Source organism: Sinohyriopsis cumingii, chromosome 15 (assembly GCF_028554795.1).
Source record: "Sinohyriopsis cumingii isolate HCF-2022 chromosome 15, ASM2855479v2, whole genome shotgun sequence".
Lineage (NCBI taxonomy): Eukaryota > Metazoa > Mollusca > Bivalvia > Unionida > Unionidae > Sinohyriopsis > Sinohyriopsis cumingii.
Window position 1 is genome coordinate 10,974,314 of NC_142975.1, and position 21,221 is coordinate 10,995,534.

Genomic DNA, 21,221 nt, shown 5'->3' on the forward strand with positions numbered 1-21,221 from the left:
CAAATGTCGAGAAAACCAAACGTCTAGGGAACTTTCAATCCGTTTATCTATCTATCTATCTACGTATCTATCTATGTATCTATCTATCTATCTATCTATCTATCTATTATCTATCTATCTATATAATAGCGATATAATAGAACAATTGTAAAAGCTAAGTTAAACATCAAATTCATGCAGAGTGTATGATACTTTAATTGATGAGAATTGCAATCACAAAAGTATTTACTAGTTACCGGCACAATTATATATTAATGCTATGTATCACATAACCAAAGAGGGCTTCCTTAATCGAGAGTTTATTCAGTGATAAGATGCATTCATATGTCTCGAAATATGTATGCATAAGTTACGCCACATACAATATTTGGAACTACGTACTAATGTTATTCATGTTACAGTTGGAATAAACACCATTGGTCAAAGGTTTAAACGTACGTTTTACTTTTAAGCTTTATAAATAAACACTATACGTCTCCAGTCATATTGGTCGTTTAAATTTACAGAAAATAATATTGTTTCTATAACTTAAAATTGACATAATGAGAAAATAATGTTCACATTGAATGACAAAATGATCATTAAACAAGCATAAGACAGGAAATACCAATGTATCGAATAATTAAAATGATTCATAACTGGCATAGAAAATATCTTACTTTGGATCTAATTCCTCATAATTAAGAGTTTTCTGGCTTGTGATGCTAAGCGTTGTTTTGCGTCAGCCTGGAAGAGTTTGAGAATAAAGAAGATCTGCTTTTATTAATATGCTAACAAGCTTTCAATTTTCGAACCTCAATATAGCTAATGTTCATTTTCATTATAAGACCCCGATTAGATAATTATTGATGCATTAATTCTAGCCTTCATCCATGTTTCATCGCACAATTCCATTACAACCTTAACCTGAATTGAAACTTTGTTTACAGTCCCTGCTTAGTTAGCAATAAAATAATAATTCCAGGAGAAACAAATATTTTTATATCTCCATTTCTCTCTCAAAACTGAGAACAAAGTGGTTAGTCAATACCGGAGAACAATTAGTAATTCATTTCTTTCCGTAATATTTCCAATCACCCGAGACAGATACAAAATGAATACACTGTTACAATGAAAAGTCTTTCATCAAATAAGATTTTCACTTTATGTTGAATACATGTTGCATGATCTTTTAAGCCAACGTCTGGAAAATCAACAATGGACGTTACAATCTGTTATAAGGTATGGTCAAATTTATATTCTCGAAAGACTATACATTATATTTACGACCTTCCTTAAGTTGCCCTTGCTGCCAATCTGTCATTTACAATGTTGTTGAAAGCATTAACTAGCACCGTTAGTGTAAACGTGTTGATAATATTTTGGAACAATTACATAACTATTATAAGCAATGGGCAACTAACACGTTTTCTCATGCGCGTGGCAACTTAACAGAAAAAATATAATATAAGAAAACTTATTTAGATCGGAGTATTTCTATAACAAAGACTCCACATCTAAATTAACATAATGTGTGTCTCTTCATAATTTCCGTTTAGCCGTCATACCACCATATATGGTGTCAGATGTGGGGACGGGGCCCAATATTTAAATTTTTGCTTTAGTCATGTTAATGAGTTCATCAGCTGTGAGAGGTATGATCCATTATTGCACCTAGTGACTGGCAAAATCAACATATGACAAGTATCAAAACATACACCGATCTAATTGTTACCTCATTTAATGTTCCTCAAATTGGGTGAACCTTCTAATGAATATTTTCAAAGTATGCAATCAAATGGAATTTGAGTCAATTCACATAATAGTGGAAGATTGGAAGATACACTAGACAATATTAAGTATTCTCACTCATGCGATAAGGAAATCCAACTAATTTGCTATCGCTAATTTTCTTTTCTCAGTCTAGTTGTCTCAGTCAGTTCGTCCAGTCATGGTGTCCACGAGTGGGAACTGTTTATACAAATAATAAATACCTTGCTGTCTTCTACTGAGCCTCACTGAGTTCTTTTACAATAATAACATATATATAATACAAAGGAACATAATTCACAAAACAACGTATAATAACCCACCATACAAAACACTTTTGAGAGACAGACACAAACATGTACACGCACAAGAAGTCACAATATTTTAGTATAATGGGATAGTTGCAGTTTCACTATATGTAACTCAGAACAGCGTCACTAAAAGTACATAAATGTAACTAAATCGTTTCGCAAGAATTATTTGAAATGAATTAGGAATTTATAGCTACGTTTAATGACAATGGCTCAAGTTACATATACAAATAAATGTGCAGTGCGTGGAATAAACTGCCAAAAATAATGCCAATTATGTTCCAGACACACAGACTATACACATCACTGGCTACAAAATCAAAAATCACTCACGGGCTGCTGCAAATATGACAACAACCTGAAATGTGTTATGTCAGAACCTCATTCTTCAAATTTTGTCAAAGCGCCTCTAATCTGACCCAAATATGTTTGAACTAAACATGTTGTCTTGCATTCGTATTCCATCTTAAATATAATGATTGAAAGGGGTTTGTGCCTAGTCAAATCAAGTTTGGTCATAATTAGGAAATGCAAGATGTCTAATATAATTTGAGATCAAAAGTTCATGGAAATTAAGAAGGACCATACGTCTAAACTTTTCCTGGACCGTCATCCGAGTATTATTTAGTCTTACAAATTCTTCTTTGATGTATGGATAATTAAATTCCCATGCCAAGACTGACACGTCATAAGTGATTAAGAATCACATCCCAGTTCGCCAATCAGTGATCTTTATTTTGATCATATCTATGGACAAGAGAATTTCAAATTAAAAAACGTTTCCTATGTTTGTACATTTCGAAAAATTGTGCGCTGACTTCAGAAGATCTATTGAACAGTGTAACTTTATCCTATTTTTCTGGATAGAAAATAATCCGTTAATCACATAATTGTTTTTGCTATTTTGAAAAGCACGAGATAATATTTTTAAATCAGAAAATAATTGTCAGAGTCTCCTTTTTATAATACAATCTCAAGTCTAAAGCTCACCACTATAATCATGTAACCGGATGTCAGAAGAAATAGTAAAATATATTACTGAGAACTCGTCTGGGCCGGACCAGGGCCCCGAACACACCGTACCCCAACGACACTAAGAAAAATGAAACGTACACATAATCGTACAGTCCTTGTAACTTGCATGTATGTATGTATGTATGTATGTATTATGTGCATGCATGCAAGTATGTATGTATGTATGACTGACTGACTTTATTTCCTCTTCAACATAGATTACATCAGATTAATCAAAATCAGGATAATACAAGATCATAAAATAGAACAGAAAAGTGACAAAAATACAATAGTAATACTGTGTCAGCTACCGTACTGACAAAACGAATTAGCAAAGCAATTATGCAAATCTGCAACCATTTGACTGAGCATGGCACTGATCTTTTAACAGTTGCTTGATGTTGATAATATTTCGAAAAGTTAATACGTCTATATTGTTATGTGCTTAACATTAAGTTCGAGATAGCAACGAAAAGGAAATGGAAAACTTATAGCAGTGTAGTTCTATATGTAGTTATTTTCATATGACACGTGTATTTATGCATAGATACTTGTTTGCGCATATGCGTGGGTGCATGCATTTATCTATGACTGACTGTCTAAATGACTTAATTACCTCTTCAACAAAGATTATGTCAGGTTACTAAGATACATATTATACGTATCATAAGATTATGAGACACAGTATAGACGAGAGCGCAAACATGATATATACATCGTCAACTAATGCATTTACAAAATGAGATATATAAATACAGAAAACCGTATAGAAATCTCTAGGAAATATACATAAACAAATACATAAACACACACACACACACACATATATACACATATATATATATATACACATATACATACATACATACATATATACATATATATACATATACATATTTATATACATATACACACATACACACATATGGACACATATACATATACACACATACACACATACATATACATATATACACATACACACATATATATATATACAAATATACATACATATTTATATGCATACACATATATACATATGCATATATACATAGACATATATACATACACATATACACAGACACGCACACACACATACATGCACACATACACATACACACACATATATACATACATACACACATATACATATACACATATACACACATATGCATACATATATATACATACATATACACATACATACACACACATTCATATACATATATACACATATGTACACATATACATACACATTCATACACCCATACGTACATACATATATATACATAAACATATACACTATACTGCTGTCATACAACAAAATTTGCGGATTTGACAAGACTTGGCCTTTAATTCTTTTATTTGTAACAAGATAACCGGGTGGGATATCTCGGATCAACAACAGAACACAAATGACGACACATATATATGATTTAATGTGGCGATTTATATGAATAGTGGATTAGGAAGATGTGTGCGTATTTATAATCCAAATATTGGATCTATTTAACATAAAAACGCACAGTTTCAAAGATGGAAAAAATATACAAATAAATTAGTTCAGTAACCCTAAAATACAGGATAAATGATTTCACAAATGATTCAATAATGGAAAGATGAATATAGTTCACTCAAATAGTAAACAATGTAAGCCAAATGATTCAATAATGGAAAGATGAATATAGTTCACTCAAATAGTAAACAATGTAAGTGTTTACAAATAGTAAAAAATGTATTCGCTCAGGTAGCGAAATTATGTCACTAAACAAGAACGGATATACAATCTATCCTTCCAGTCCTGAATAATACACTGGGTCTTACTAACCCAAATTTAGCATACAGCTAAAAATACATGTGTGGAGATGCACTCCGTCACCCGTGCACCATATCCGCTCCACAGCTCCTCCGAATCAATTTCACAACCAATATAGACTCCGGACCCTCGGAATACTATGATCACTTGAAACATTAGACCCTCCGGACACTTGAAATATTAGACCCTCCAGACCCCCTGGTCCTTTGACGGCTCTACAGCTGGGTCACCTTAGTCCCTCTTGACATTCCGGACGCTAGTCATTAGACGCTCCGGCACCTTAAACGCTCCGGACACACGGACGTTTCTACTCTGACAACACCGGACACCCCGGATATTTCTACCATCAAAACTCAGCTGAAAATATACCCGATACAGTGTACTAAACTTGATACAGACATAACGTAAGGACGTTATACATGGTAAGTTAAAAAGATTATATTATAATGGCAATTACTAAACAGAGGTTCAATAGTAAACCTAACCCTGCTTGATAAGACAATAGTAAACAATTCTTTTTTAAAAAATGTAGCTTTACATTACCAATATAAGTCCTGCACTACGTCGCAACAAGAATAAAAAATGCACGCATTATGGTATGTAAAGAAAACTATAACAAACATGCAAAGGCAAATATGGTAATACACTAGTTATCACTTAAAACCCAAACAATTACCTACCCCTACAGCTGGAGTTGTGCGAATCCTTTTAGCAGGCCGCTTGCTGACAAAACCATTAGTATTGTAAAGGTACTTTACATGTAGTAACGTATTTATACCTTTAGAATTTTCGTTATTCTTTATCAAAGGCACTTTGCACGTGTGGCACAGGACGAATCGTACTCACGATTTCGAAATACATAGACCATATTATAATCACCCTCGGGTATCGTTGTACAGAGAAAAGAAACGAAACCCGAGTACATGTATTTAATTAACAACATTTACACCATTCCGTGACAATACCTCCCCCCTAAAAAAAAGTGGTATCACTTTTAGAACAATCACGGAATGTGAACCATGAATCATTATTAAAACTTCCAATTTTCAGACAGAACGAAATGATTTGCTAATTACACCCTACTTAAAAAATCAGCTCCCACATTTTCTGACCCTCGAATTGCCTCGATTCGAAAACTGTATGGTTGCAAAGACAATGCCCAACGCATCAATCTTGCATTGGTGACCTTTGCTTTATTCAAATATAAAAGCGGCTGATGATCCGTTTGCAAGGTAAACTCCCTCCCAAAAAGATATGTATGGAATTTTCCTATTCCCCATATTAAACCTAGGCACTCCTTTTCAATCACGGAGTACTTTTCCTCTCTAGGGAGCAATTTCCTACTTGCATAAGCAATGGGCAATTTCATCCCCCCTTGCTCCTGTAGCAAAACAGCCCCAAGACCCGTATCGGACGCATCAGTCCTCAGTACAAAAGGTTTATCTATTTCCGGCAACTTTAAAATTGGTGCACTTACCAGTTTGTGTTTTAAAGTGTTAAACGCTTTTTCCTGGCATACACCCCATGAAACTTTATTCGGTTGCCCCTTCCTAGTCAAATCCGTTAATGGGCTGGCAATAGCCGAAAAGTTGGGGACGAATTTCCTGTAGAACCCGATTAGACCTAGGAAAGACCTTACTTGTTTTTTTGTCTCTGGTCTAGGGACATCCCTGATTGCTCCTATTTTATCTGGATGAGGTTGCAACTGGCCTAGTCCACTTACCAGATGTCCCAAACATTCCAGACTGGAATACCCTATGCTACACTTAGTAGGCCTAACTGAAAGGTTTGCAATGTGAAGTCTATCGAACAGATCCCGTAATACCTTAACATGTTCATCCCATGTATGCGTGTAAACAAAGATGTCGTCTACGAAGCTGTCGACGTTTTCCGTTCCGTTTAATAATTTGCGCATGAGACGAACGCACGACGCACCGGCGTTGACTAAACCGAAAGGCATAACTTTAAATTGAAACAGTCCTTTGGGAGTCGCGAATGCCGTCAACTCGCGGACATTATCGGCGATGGGTATCTGCCAATATCCCTTGCTTAGATCTAATTTGGAAATGTATTTATGACCGGCCAATTTTGAAAATACACTTTCCATATCTGGCATTTGTTCTGCATCAAATACGGTGATCTTGTTTAATTGCCGAAAGTCGATGCAAAACCGGTTGGTCCCGTCTTTCTTTCTGACTAACACAACGGGGACGAGTATGGGGAGTTTGAAGGTTCGATTACTCCCTGGTCTAACATTTTCATCACTTCTTCGCTGATTGTCTCCCGTGCATTAAAGGGTATCGGATATCCTTTAATCCTGATAGGCTCAGTGATATTCAATTTGATCTCGTGTCGAATTAGACCCGTACAGCCTGGTCTGTCCGTGAACACATCTGGATATTTGGACAAAACCTCCATAATCTGTGTACGTTGACCCTCCGATAACTCAGGGCATACATTTATCTGGTCAATACTTTCTTTACCAACGTCCATGGGGTATTCAAGGGGTATTTCTGTGCTGGAGACGAATTCCGCTTCGTCACCAGACCTATCCTCTATCACCGCAACGCATACTACATTCAAAATCCCTTTATCAATCGTTTGTCCAGGTCTCGCTACGTAGAGTTTAAGCATATTGGCATGAAATGTCTTGGACTTCCCCTCCATATCAATGATATAATCCATTTCGCCTTTCACCTGTCTGACTTCATATGGCCCTTTCCATTGGACTAGCAGCTTGTTATTCGTTGGGAGAAGCACCAACACTTGATCGCCTACGTCAAATTTTTTCCTCCGAGTTCCTCGGTTGTAGTACTTGGCGTACCTACGACTAGATTTCGCGAGTTCGTCTTGCGCCATTTGACAAGTACTTTCTAATCTTTCGCGCAAATCAACTACGTAATGGTATGTGGTCTTAACTTCTTCGTCCGCGACCTCGTCTGTCCACAGTTCACGAAGTATGCGCATAGGACCACGAACTGTCCTACCGTACAATAGTTCAAACGGGGAGAAACCCAAGCTTTCCTGAGGAACCTCACGATATGCGAACAGAAGGGCGTTCATATATCTATCCCAATCCTTCGGTCTTTCCGCACACATTCTCCGCAACATTTGCTTCAATGTGCCGTTGAATTTCTCGACCAATCCATTGCACATAGGATGGTAAGGTGTTGTGCGTAACTGTTTAAGGGACAACAACCTACTAATTTCTGCCATAAGATCTGAGGTGAATTGCGCTCCACAATCCGTAAGAACCTCTTCGGGCACTCCGACCCTGCTGAACATGTCTACGAGCGCTTCGGCTACACGTTCGGTTTCAATTGATGGCAAAGCTATGGCTTCTGGATATCTGGTAGCGTAATCTACCAGTGTCAAGATGTATCGGTTTTTCCGATCTGTATGCGGAAATATTGGTCCTACAATGTCGATGGCTACTCGTTTGAACGGAGTATCTATCAAGGGCATCTGACCTAACGGTACTCTAGTTACCCTGCCCTTAGAGATCGTCTTCTGGCAAACGTCGCACGAGCGACAGAACCGCGCTATGTCGCTATTGACGCCAGGCCAATAAAATTCTCTTAATACCCTATCCGTTGTTTTCTTTACGCCTAAATGACCTGCCATACTCGACTCGTGCGCGACCTTTAATACATGTACCCTAAATTTCTGGGGAACCACTAATTGCAAGAACTTCCTATCCGATGTAGAGTATTCCCTGTACATTAAACCCTTTCGAACAAGGAATTTAGAGGAACCCCCGTTCTTACACTTTCTCACGGTACCCGTTAATGCCTTCTCAGAGGTTGCACGTAAAGACGCGTCACATTTTTGCTCATTTTGGAATTCTTCGCGGGATATATCAGTAATAGCTTCCGGTACTCTTAACTTACGCAAAGGTTTATTTTCCTCCTTTACCTGAGCCCTAGTTTGCACTGCCTGGATGATAGGGAATCGGAAATCTGCTATGGTTGGAAGTCTAGAACCCGGTACGTTGCCAATCGTCAGTTCATAGATCGGGTTGGCTACGCATAAAGCTTCCACAGTCCCGGTCAAAAAAGGTGTATCTATCATTATCCTTGCAACTGGAACGTGGTCGATTGTCTGGTCAAGCAACATGCAAGGTGATTTAACCCCAAGCAATTGATCATCGCGGACTAAGCTCCGTTTCACGACTACAGTAGTGCATCCCGTGTCTCGTAGAACGGTGACTTCTTGTCCGTTAACAGTGCCGTTTGCGGTCGGCACCCGTGCCTCTGGAAAAATACACGTGCCGATTGATTGGATCACATCGCGACTGGTCTCTGAACGCACCACCGGTTCACGCACCGCTTTCCGCTTAACTTGCTGGGAAACATTAAGTTTTCCATTTACCGATCTTCTGCCTTTAATGGCTACCGCTACTTTCTGGACTGGTCCCTTCCGTTTAGGACAATAGTGGGAGATATGACCCACTTCCTTGCAAATGAAACATTGCATGTCACTCCGCTTCCCCTGGTTACTCCTACCAGATTTTTCAGGTTCCCTGGGTTTTCTGTCGTTGACCTGATTCCCACCTTTGACATCTCGCGTGATGACATTCTGCGAACCTCCCCGAGCTTCGGCGAACAAATCCGCCTGTGTGGCCATTTCATGTACATTTGTGAAGGATCTTTCCTTCAAGAATAAATATAACTCCTTGCCACAAGTTGTTAACAATTGGTCACGAAGCAAGAAATCGACAAGACCCTCAAATGTCTTGACGACTTTACCACATTCCACCCATCGCTGCAAATAATTGCAAGTCCTACTGACGAACTGGGTGAATGTTTCGCCTCTCTCTGGTTTACTATACTTAAACTTCTTGCGAAACCCTTGCTCGGTTAGTTCATATTTCTTGAGAAGTGCCTCTTTCAACACGGGGTAATTGAGCGAATCGGCCGTGGATAAACGCGAATACACGTCTAACGCTTTACCTTTCAATAACGCGCTAAGATGGAGCGGCCAATCGTCTTTCTTCCATTTTTGTACCGTAGCATACCTCTCAAACCTATTTAGATAACTATCCATATTATCTTTATCGTCTTCAAATGGGGGCAATTTTGGACCTTTCAGTTTAACATCATGTTCCCCCTCTTTTTTAGCTTGCAATAGCTCAGAATTTCTTAGATATTCCTTCTGCCGATTTCTATCTTCCCCTTCTAACTTCTCCCTCTCTGCTTCCCTTTCCCATTCTATCCTTTCCCTCTCAGCCTGTTTCTCTAGTTCAATCTTACCCTTCTCTAATTCTATCATTTCCCTCTGGGTTTCCCTTTTTTCCCTTTCTATTTGTTGTTCCCTTTCAAATTTTTCCCTTTCTAATTCCCTCTCAGCCTGTTTCTCTAGTTCGATCTTACACTTCTCTAATTCTATCATTTCCTTCTTGGTCTCCCTTTCTAATTCCCTCTCCTTTAATCTTTGGTCCCTCTCCCGGGCTTGTTCTTCACGAACGAAATTTCTAAGGGACTCCCCCTCATAACCAAACTGTTTCCCCAGTTCTACCAGTTCTTTCATAGAAGTCATTTCAAAAGTTTGGTGGTGACCAACCTTAAAGTGCAGTTGTATACAAAACACGTAATTACCACAAACCGTATTTTCTTTCACGAAATGCAACAAAAATATTAAATACAAAAAATAAAGTAATATTAGGTATCTACCTAACCTTGGTGCTTTGTCAAACGCATCTGAAACACACAAAAAGCATACAAATATAATAAAACAATTTCAGTGCTCTGTTATATCCGAAATGATCCCACTTCTGACACCATTTGTAACAAGATAACCGGGTGGGATATCTCGGATCAACAACAGAACACGTAATGACGACACATATATATGATTTAATGTGGCGATTTATATGAATAGTGGATTAGGAAGATGTGTGCGTATTTATAATCCAAATATTGGATCTAATTAACATAAAAACGCACAGTTTCAAAGATGGAAAAAATATACAAATAAATTAGTTCAGTAACCCTAAAATACAGGATAAATGATTTCACAAATGATTCAATAATGGAAAGATGAATATAGTTCACTCAAATAGTAAACAATGTAAGCCAAATGATTCAATAATGGAAAGATGAATATAGTTCACTCAAATAGTAAACAATGTAAGTGTTTACAAATAGTAAAAAATGTATTCGCTCAGGTAGCGAAATTATGTCACTAAACAAGAACGGATATACAATCTATCCTTCCAGTCCTGAATAATACACTGGGTCTTACTAACCCAAATTTAGCATACAGCTAAAAATACATGTGTGGAGATGCACTCCGTCACCCGTGCACCATATCCGCTCCACAGCTCCTCCGAATCAATTTCACAACCAATATAGACTCCGGACCCTCGGAATACTATGATCACTTGAAACATTAGACCCTCCGGACACTTGAAATATTAGACCCTCCAGACCCCCTGGTCCTTTGACGGCTCTACAGCTGGGTCACCTTAGTCCCTCTTGACATTCCGGACGCTAGTCATTAGACGCTCCGGCACCTTAAACGCTCCGGACACACGGACGTTTCTACTCTCTGACAACACCGGACACCCCGGATATTTCTACCATCAAAACTCAGCTGAAAATATACCCGATACAGTGTACTAAACTTGATACAGACATAACGTAAGGACGTTATACATGGTAAGTTAAAAAGATTATATTATAATGGCAATTACAAAACAGAGGTTCAATAGTAAACCTAACCCTGCTTGATAAGACAATAGTAAACAATTCTTTTTAAAAAAATGTAGCTTTACATTACCAATATAAGTCCTGCACTACGTCGCAACAAGAATAAAAAATGCACGCATTATGGTATGTAAAGAAAACTATAACAAACATGCAAAGGCAAATATGGTAATACACTAGTTATCACTTAAAACCCAAACAATTACCTACCCCTACAGCTGGAGTTGTGCGAATCCTTTTAGCAGGCCGCTTGCTGACAAAACCATTAGTATTGTAAAGGTACTTTACATGTAGTAACGTATTTATACCTTTAGAATTTTCGTTATTCTTTATCAAAGGCACTTTGCACGTGTGGCACAGGACGAATCGTACTCACGATTTCGAAATACATAGACCATATTATAATCACCCTCGGGTATCGTTGTACAGAGAAAAGAAACGAAACCCGAGTACATGTATTTAATTAACAACATTTACACCATTCCGTGACAATGTTCATTTACTACTTACTTTTCATATCATGTTTGAACATGTTGGTTGATAGTAGGGCATACATTTTATTGTAGAATGAAGCTATGCTGTTTGCAGTCACCAACATGAGTCTGTCTGATACATCATCGTCGGTAGACGACATGCAATCAACCCTGCTTCCAAGAAGTGTCTCCAATAATATATCTTCTTCTTGATTGAATAAGTTAACCCCGTCTCTCACTTCTAAATAGTCAATCACTCTCTTAAAGAAAACGTTTCGTTTCTCAAGTAGCATTTCGCAACCTAAAAAAAGATGTTTCACTCTGTCGTCAGTCTCTTTTCCACAGAGTTTGCATACCATAACTTTACCAACAGGCATGATATATAGTTTCATTACTTCAGAGAGAGGCCATAACTTGGATGGAAATGTACGCCCAAGAAACCATATTCTACTTGGTTTTAAGTCCAAATGAATGTTTCTGAAGTGAATTAAATCACCCCTTAGTTCCAAATTTGATCTCCAGGTAGTTTCTTCATGGTTTTGAATAATATCAATAATATGTCGATTCCAAACGATTTTTTCTTCTGTTTGTACTCTTGTTGCATAGTCTAAAAGAACACTTCCCATACCATATTTCTTAGTTATTATGTCAATATCTGGCATAAATCCCGTCTGTTTTAGCGGGTTGGTCAGATACTGACATAAGCGCATAATAAAAATCTTTTTCCAGATAAAAGTCCAATCGCCCTTGCACAATCGGTTGAAAAAGAGCAATTTCATCCTATCTATGTATGCTTCCACTGACCAGAGTCCTAAGGTACTACTCGTTGCCTCCGTAGGCGAATATTTATCGAAAGCTTGCATACGTCGCGCTGCATATATCTGGCACAACTCAAGTTCTTCTATATTCGAGTTTGTGATACTGACCATAGTTCACCACCATATAGGACCGAGGGTATAATAATTCTTTTCCAAATCTTCAGACTTGTTAAAGGGTTCATTCCTCCATCTCTGATACCAATAAAATAAAAAGAGTTTAACAAGTGTTTGCCTTTATCGCATACTTCTTTTATCGCGTCGTTTGGTTTTAAGTTGTATTTTAGAGCTATGCCGGCATACTTCTTACTTTTGACTGCCGGAATTGGAGATTTGTCGAGCAGAAAAGAAAGGATACCAGTCGTCCTTTTGTTAGTAAACAAGATGGTGCAACTTTTATCTGCGTTATATTTTAATCTCCACCTTTTTGCATAGTTGGAAATTGTGTCAAGCAGCTGTTGCATTGAATGATGCGAGTTAGACATTACAGTTGTGTCATCTGCTAATAAGACACAAGGCAGGTGGAGATCGGCAAGTTTTAGACCTCGCAAAGTGTGATCTAATTCCGTGATCAAATCATCTATCATTACAAGAAAGAACCAGGCAGACAAGATACGGCCCTGTCCTACACCCTGCCTAATATCGAAGCGTTTGGACAGCTTGCCTGCAAATAAAACAGAGCTTGCTACTCTCTCTTACGAGTCTTTCGTGATGCGCCAGGTCTTCCCTTTGATGCCAAGTCTGTACAACTTGTAGAATAACCCGTTGTACCAAACAGTGTCGAAGGCTTTAGCGTTATCAAGAAATGTAGCATAGACAGGAGTATCTTTATTCAAATAGTAGCATATATATTCTTTAATACAGAACGCTGCAGTGATACTACCGCAATTATTTCTAAAACTTTGTTGCAATGGATTTTGAAAAGAAATCTGCTTAGAAAATATAAGTAGTCTACTATATATAATTTGTTCTAGAACTTTCTGAAGCACTGGAATTATCGTTATATCGCGGTAATTATTCATATCTAAATTGTTCTTTCCTCCTCCTTTGAATATTGGTATTACCAAGCCTTGTATAAAGTGGCACGGGTACTTCTCGGCCTCGTACACTTTTGTGAATATAATTTCAAGTAATTGTACACTGCTTGGATGGTCCGCAAACAGTAAATGCTAAGCAACAATACCGTCCTGACCACATGCCTTATCTTTATTGAGAGCCAATTGCACTACTGATTTCGTCTCTAGTGGGAATTTTATCAACAACTTCATCAAAGTGTGAATAGGTTTCTTTACTCTGTTTTCTAACCTCTGCTAAGACCATCTGGGAATGATTCTCATCGTACATATAAGTACTGTCAGGTAGTGACAAACTGGAAAAATGATTTGCCCATAGCTCTCTAATAGAATCGTGGTCGCGTACAATTTTTCCGTTTAATTCGATTTCGTGAATGTAATCGGGTTTATTTCTTTTATTCCGTATAAACTTATAGAAAGTAGAAATATCGAGCTCTGCAGCCTTTTCAAGCTCACTGAATTGTTCTCTATCGTACATTTCTTTAGCTTTCAATAATTCTTTTGCAAACAATTTCTTCGCTTTCTTATAGTTCGCGTATGACATATATTCCCAGCCTCTTGGCCTACCATTAGAAATCCATACGGTGCGTTTCAGCCGCATTTCCGTGTGAAACTATTTTACGTTTAGTAGTTTCCAGTAGGGGTTAGCGTACGGGCAAAACCTCTTTATTGAGAGAAACCTAGAAGCTGCTTCATGTAAAATCTTTACCATGTCTTGAATAATAATTTCAATATCGAAATTCGTCGCTAGTTCTGCCTTATGCAGTTGCGCTAACAGTTCATTGCGTGTTGCTTCCTTATATCTATTTATTTGTTCTGCCGAGGCTTTCTTCCAATTTATGGAATGAATGATATAATACAATCTCAAGTTTAAAGCTCACCACTATAATCATGTAACCGGATGTCAGAAGAAATAGTAAAATATATTACTGAGAACTCGTCTGGGCCGGACCAGGGTCCCGAACATACCGTACCCCAACGACACTAAGAAAAATGAAACGTACACATACAATCGTACAGTCCTTGTAACTTAAAATTTGACGTTTTATTCTTGTGCACGTTTATTGGGTATTATGCACACTTTGAGTAAACACACACACAGATATGAGCTTATCCGGTCTTGATGGTACTTATAGGAACCTGTGTACTAACGTTTCACGTCAGTCAACTATGAATGCAGTTTTGTTGTCAGTTGTTGGATATATTATTCAATATTGTTCTTGTCACTGAAGAGTGCAATACGTTTCATGTCATAATTACTAAAGTATAATGTGTGAATTGCAATAGAAATAAAGAAATGAATGCGTATGTACATTCTAATAACACAGTATGGAGAGATTTGTATTCTAAAACACTAGATGGATTGCGCCAGATGTACTCGAAATAGGTCCATTAACACTTTAGTGTTTGTTTCGTTTTACTAGAGGATTCCGAAATATGCAGTAAAAAGCAGACATTAAATCAAACTGAGATAAATATAGAAACTGAATTTGTCATTACTGCTAATAAAAGATATATTTTTGGCATAAATTCTTTGCATCACGTTTGAGATATATGTATGCATGTATGTATGTTATGTAGGTAGGTAGGTAGATAGGTAGGTAGAAAGGTATGTATGTATGTATGTATGTATGTACGTACGTATGTATGTTCATGCATGAAAGTATGTATGTATGTATGTATGTATGTATGTATGTATGTATGTATGTATGTACGTACGTATGTATGTGCATGCATGAAAGTATGTATGTATGTATGTATGTATGTATGTATGTATGTGTGTATGTATGTATGTATGTATGTATGTATGTACGTATGTATGTATGTATGTGTGTATGTATGTAAGATGAGTGGCAGTATACCAAATACATGAATCTAGTAAATAATATTTAAAAAATTGGTTTTTCATTTTAGCGGCTTATGTTGTATTTGTATTTTCTTTTTTTATTGTTGAGTAGTCACAAACAGGAAACTGCATTGAAACATTTAAACGTCTTTTATCTTTATTACTATTAGATTATTGATGCATCATTTCTATATTAGTAAATATTTATTTATAGCATCATTCAATGTTCGATAATATGTTTCCTACAAGAACGATGAAATAATATGACTCTTGTCAAACACGCATGCGTTGAAGGTGACGATTTGACAGTTTTCCACATTATTATTCATTTCAACAATACGATGAGGTCGGATTAATGAGAAACATCGCCTTGTAATGCTAATTTCATAAAGGTGTTTATTTCTTGAGAATATCAGTTCAAGTTATTCTTTATTACGGCGAGACCATTTAGGTTTTCAAAGGCTTAAACTATTTGGAACAATTGTATCTTGTGATGAATGAAAGAATAAGCGAATGCTGCGGTAAGAAATACAACTAAATTAATTGACCAGTCCCATACTGCATAAATGCCGACAGAACTTATATAAAGTTGGTATCTGTATACATGTAAATTTACTGATTCAGTCACATTTCAAGGACTACAATGTAATTCGCATTTAAATGTAATTGTTTTCTGTTGTGTTATTTTTTCAACAGAAGCGGCTGTCATCGGGAATTTAAATGTACATACGTCCGAGGATTACTTTTCATGTTGAAACAGTAATATTTATTTTGCACAATTTAAAAGATTAAACTTGTTACAAAAGTAACTAATCAGCCTTTTGTAAATTAGAAACATACATTGGTTTTAGTAGAGTATTCGATGCACTGCGACTATCTTAATGTTATATAAAATCTGATTTGACATCACATATCACTGCTCGAAAATAATAAATTTACTAGCACTTAAAAGATGAAGAAAGACAAACTTTCCTTGACCTTTACTTAATTTTAAAACAAATTTTATGAAAGTGATATAAGTCTTAAAGATGATATTTACAAATAATCTTAGGGTCCTAAAATGCAAATAAATGGCCCACTTTACCAATGAACAAAAGGTGTGTGAACTATCTTTTAAATTGTAAAGAGGTAGTACATTTCTTCCATTAAGTAATAAGAGGAAACCATTTCCATTTCCTGAAAGGTAAAGAAGACCGAATTTAAATCACAAAACCTCATTAAAGTTTAAAATTACAATTCTTTTCATTAATTAGTATATACTGCAATTTACCTTTACATTTTCAGTAGCTACCTTTACCAAAATTAAAGTTATAGAAAGTATTATATTTTATTATTCTTTGCTTCAACAAAATAAATATTTTCTACTCTAAATTTGATAATAAACAAAATTGATTTGCATCAGAGTATATATTGAGTGTAAAATCATGCAGCAAGGTTTTATATTACATATTCAACACTTTTCACTAGTGAGCCTAGGTTCAATCATCCGTTCCAGCAGCGGTCAACATTCGGCATTGATGTTTCCTCTAGGTTTTATGAACTCCATCGCAACCAAGACCGCCATATCCCTACCTATACCGGGCATCATGTGCACACAACTGATGTTAATCTGATGCATGAAGAATTTATAAATCATGAAAACTTCATGCTTATGGATATATATTTTCTCTACTGTAACCTAGGTAACAAGTTCTACTGCATAATAATATGGGTTTATGGGACAGGTAAGTGTGACGTGTAAAGAAGAATTGTAAAGAACAAACTAAAAAAAAGAACAAGCTATTAGCATCATCCTTTATTGCAACATTAATTTTCTCAATAAAATGATATGTACAAAGGACAATAATATATATTATCACATCTTGGTTATCCAACCTCCATTTATCTGACAATTGCCTTATAATATGCTTCAAATGTACATGACTGATTAAACATAACGCATCCATTTATCTGACAGTTGCCTTAATAATACATTTTAATTTCAGTGGCTTGTCTCAGATAAACAAGACGAGACTGTACATGTTTATGGAAATTAATATTACTATGTAAAATGGTGTAACCATATACGATTTTTAAATGTGAAAAAGTACAGCAGGTCCTTTACCAACAAACTGTGGGAGCAGTAAACTAATTTTTTTTATATGATGCAAACAAGAATTGCAGAAAACATGATTGATCAAATACGTCTTTCCCATTGACAGAATAGCCAATGTTTCATATGACAGAAAACTACTTTGTTGTTGATTTTTGAAGCTGTATTTTGTGTTGAAACAAAACGTAAAAGCATGTCCAACCACTAGTTATCAAAAACTAAAAACTAGATTGTAAAAGGATCACATAATAATAATATGAATGAGTCACTTTTAATAGATCAACTATATCAATTATTTAGTTTTCTGATCAATTTACAAAATGATTACATTACTTCTCACGTTGGTTTTAATTATTAGCATTCAACTATGTTGAGCTCCATTTTAACCAAATAGTTCTGCAACACGCACTCTAGCTATGAAATAAACCAGATAGATGATGACTACATTGCTCACATAACTATACATTCATCCTATCTTCACCTATTCCTATCCCATGATGGAAATGCCCATAGCCAAAAAACAGATCACAACTCTTGTAAATTTTGTGTCAATACATTGATTGGTCAATATGCGTATCTTCTGAGTATGACCCTAATACATACTTAGTTTTATAGCAATCCAATAAAGACTGCAATAGCAGTTTCATTCACAAAATTGTGACATACACTGCATCAAGCTACAAGTCAAGAAGGACAATAACTCCTCCATAAATTAAGGGAGGTCAAGAATTATTCAACATGTGCGCGTATTCAAATGATGATCATAGTATGTACTAAGTTTAACCGCTATCCATTAAAAACCAAAATAAATGCAAGACAGTTGCATTTATTTTGCAATGAAAGGTTCCGTCGTGCACTTCTTTCAAGAGTAAGACAAAAATAGGAACTCCGATCATAAAACAACTGGGTATCAAAGTGATTTGTTTGATGCGTGTATATATTCAGGTCATGAACATAAACTCTGGGATTAGTTATGCTAAAGCATTATTAATGGAATTTTCACAACTGCAAACATTACCCAATTTATGATATTTGCATTGTATACACCTGCACACAACTACACATTACAAGTCCATGTTTCGTTTATAATTGCACCAATCTACATCAACTGCACATTAAAAAATGCTCTGAGTTGTGGAAATGAGAATGTGATGTATGGAAGGACCCGAGTATTACTATAAAGAGATAGAACTAAAGCAGTCAATATAAAACATTCTTGATTGAGAGAACTTAAACTATTTTAGTGTTTATACAACATGTATGCCCTATAAACACTAAAATAGTTTAAGTTTTCTCAATCAAGAATTTTGAATCAGATGGTTTATCTATACCTTAGAAAGTATACGCCGTACATCACTGTATGATACCAATATTACAAATACTTTCTGTTATTGACAATAATCTGAGACAGTCAACAATATTGTATAGACTGTTGCAATGAAAAACCTTTCATTCAGTACCTCTTTTCACTAAATGTTGAATACAGTTTTTGTGATCTATTGACGCAAAGTGATGAAAGATCGATAAACGACATTACAATCTTCCAGATGGTTTACTAAAAGTTATATACACCGAAATTGTGTATTGTATCTACGTTTGTATTGGTATAAAATCGAAGTCAACCGTTTGTGATTACGACCTTCCTTCAGTTGAACCTTTTGCCAGTCTGTCATTAATGATGATGGTAAATACTGTCATTAGCAGATTAAGTGTAAAGGTCTTGATAAAGTGGTTGAGCAATTACGGTATACAGTATGCAGTTTAACTATGTCACCATATAATAGTGATCAGACATAGTTTCTTTAATTTGGAGAAATATTGAAATTGTGATTCGCCATGCTTGAAGATACATCCGGGAGAAAAACATATACCTAATTGACAATAAAGCAGCAGACCCCCAGGTTGTAGAAGAATGTCGTACACCGATTACGGGTACTGTTTTCACTAAAGGTTGTAGATGACTCTGTTGAATAATTTAAAACATTGGTACTTGATGCAAATGATAACACTGCAACGATGAGAGTAGATTTACCATATTCAGCATAGTAGCATATAACTAAACGAGTCAAAGTGGAAAGTCGTGTATAATCTGCACTTTATTTGCACACTTATGCAACTTAACATCTGTAACACAATCTGCTTCGAGCCAGTTAGATACTGTTAAAATTTATACTCATTTTTAAAGCAAATGTCAATATTATAGTAAAATATTAAAAGCCTGCATAAAAGATTGGAAAGTAAATAGGCCTATCAGTAAAGTTAAAAAGCCAAGCATGCACGCCATATGTAATGAAGCAGGAGCCATTGGGTTCTTTAGCCAATTATTTTAAAAATAACTTTATAGAATGACAAATGCCCAATAGAAATGAAGAAGTTTATAAAAAGGATGAATTAGGAAGTACATTTTAACAATTAAAAGGTTTGTAAATGAGAACGTGCATCTTTCTTCAACATGAACGCAAAAGAATAATTTATTGTATATATCGTGAAGACTTCAAAGTCATCAACTTAATTATTGTCCGTAGATATTTAATAGCCTGTAATGCTAAACATTAAGTTTTCTTAACTTCAGGATTATTCGCCATTTCCGTTTTACCATTCAGTTTCCGTATGCTATTGCAAGATTTTTTTATTTTTTAAAAAAATCACACATAAAAGCAGCAGAGATGATATCCAATAGTTCGAAGAAGTATTCTTATTTAGTTTCTTTCATATTTAGTGGAAAACAATTACTGAGCATCACGCTATTAGTTTTCTATTAATTTCGTGCGGATGAACATTTTCTTTTGTATATAGCTATGAGTAATATTTTGCACGTTAGGTAATTATGAACTCCACTATGGCATATGTGATCCTTATATTAATACGACTGCATTTGTCAGTGAAAAAAATACGATGTACATAACTAATATATCTTGCTATAGGGAAATGTTTTGCATTTTCACCTTCTATTACTTCACCTACGTTCGCATGTGCTATGCTGAGTTTGACAGTCTTAAAAAGAGCCTTAAATATATGTTACTATGAATGGCTGGCAGGGAACCTTCAGGTATTATTCAATATTTAATTCACCAGATTAGACGTTTAAATCTTAGACAAAATTGCTTTATCCAGAAGCTGGGCCCGACTCTAACTTTCATAATGTTGTGCTAGTAATACATTTTTAATCCTCTGTTTCTTTTTCTATCCAGTGCAAGTAGTTTACAATTTGGCATCTTAGATCAATGCTATATTCATTTGAAGTGAAAAATTGCTCCTGAGAGGTTTTGTGTCTCCAAACCTTTCTGCATTTCACAGATGGTCCTTATCAAATTAAACGCGTAGC

At 35.9% G+C, this 21,221-nt stretch overlaps 1 long non-coding RNA gene across 1 annotated transcript; it reads right to left on the reverse strand.

Annotated features, from left to right (window-relative positions):
* Positions 1 to 4,490: 4,490 nt before the first annotated feature.
* Positions 4,491 to 10,769, reverse strand: LOC149781257 (uncharacterized). The gene is made up of 2 exons (XR_016414664.1): positions 10,563 to 10,769; positions 4,491 to 5,247 (listed from the first exon to the last, which is right to left on the reverse strand). It is a non-coding gene; the product is annotated as an uncharacterized LOC149781257 (long non-coding RNA).
* Positions 10,770 to 21,221: the final 10,452 nt, after the last annotated feature.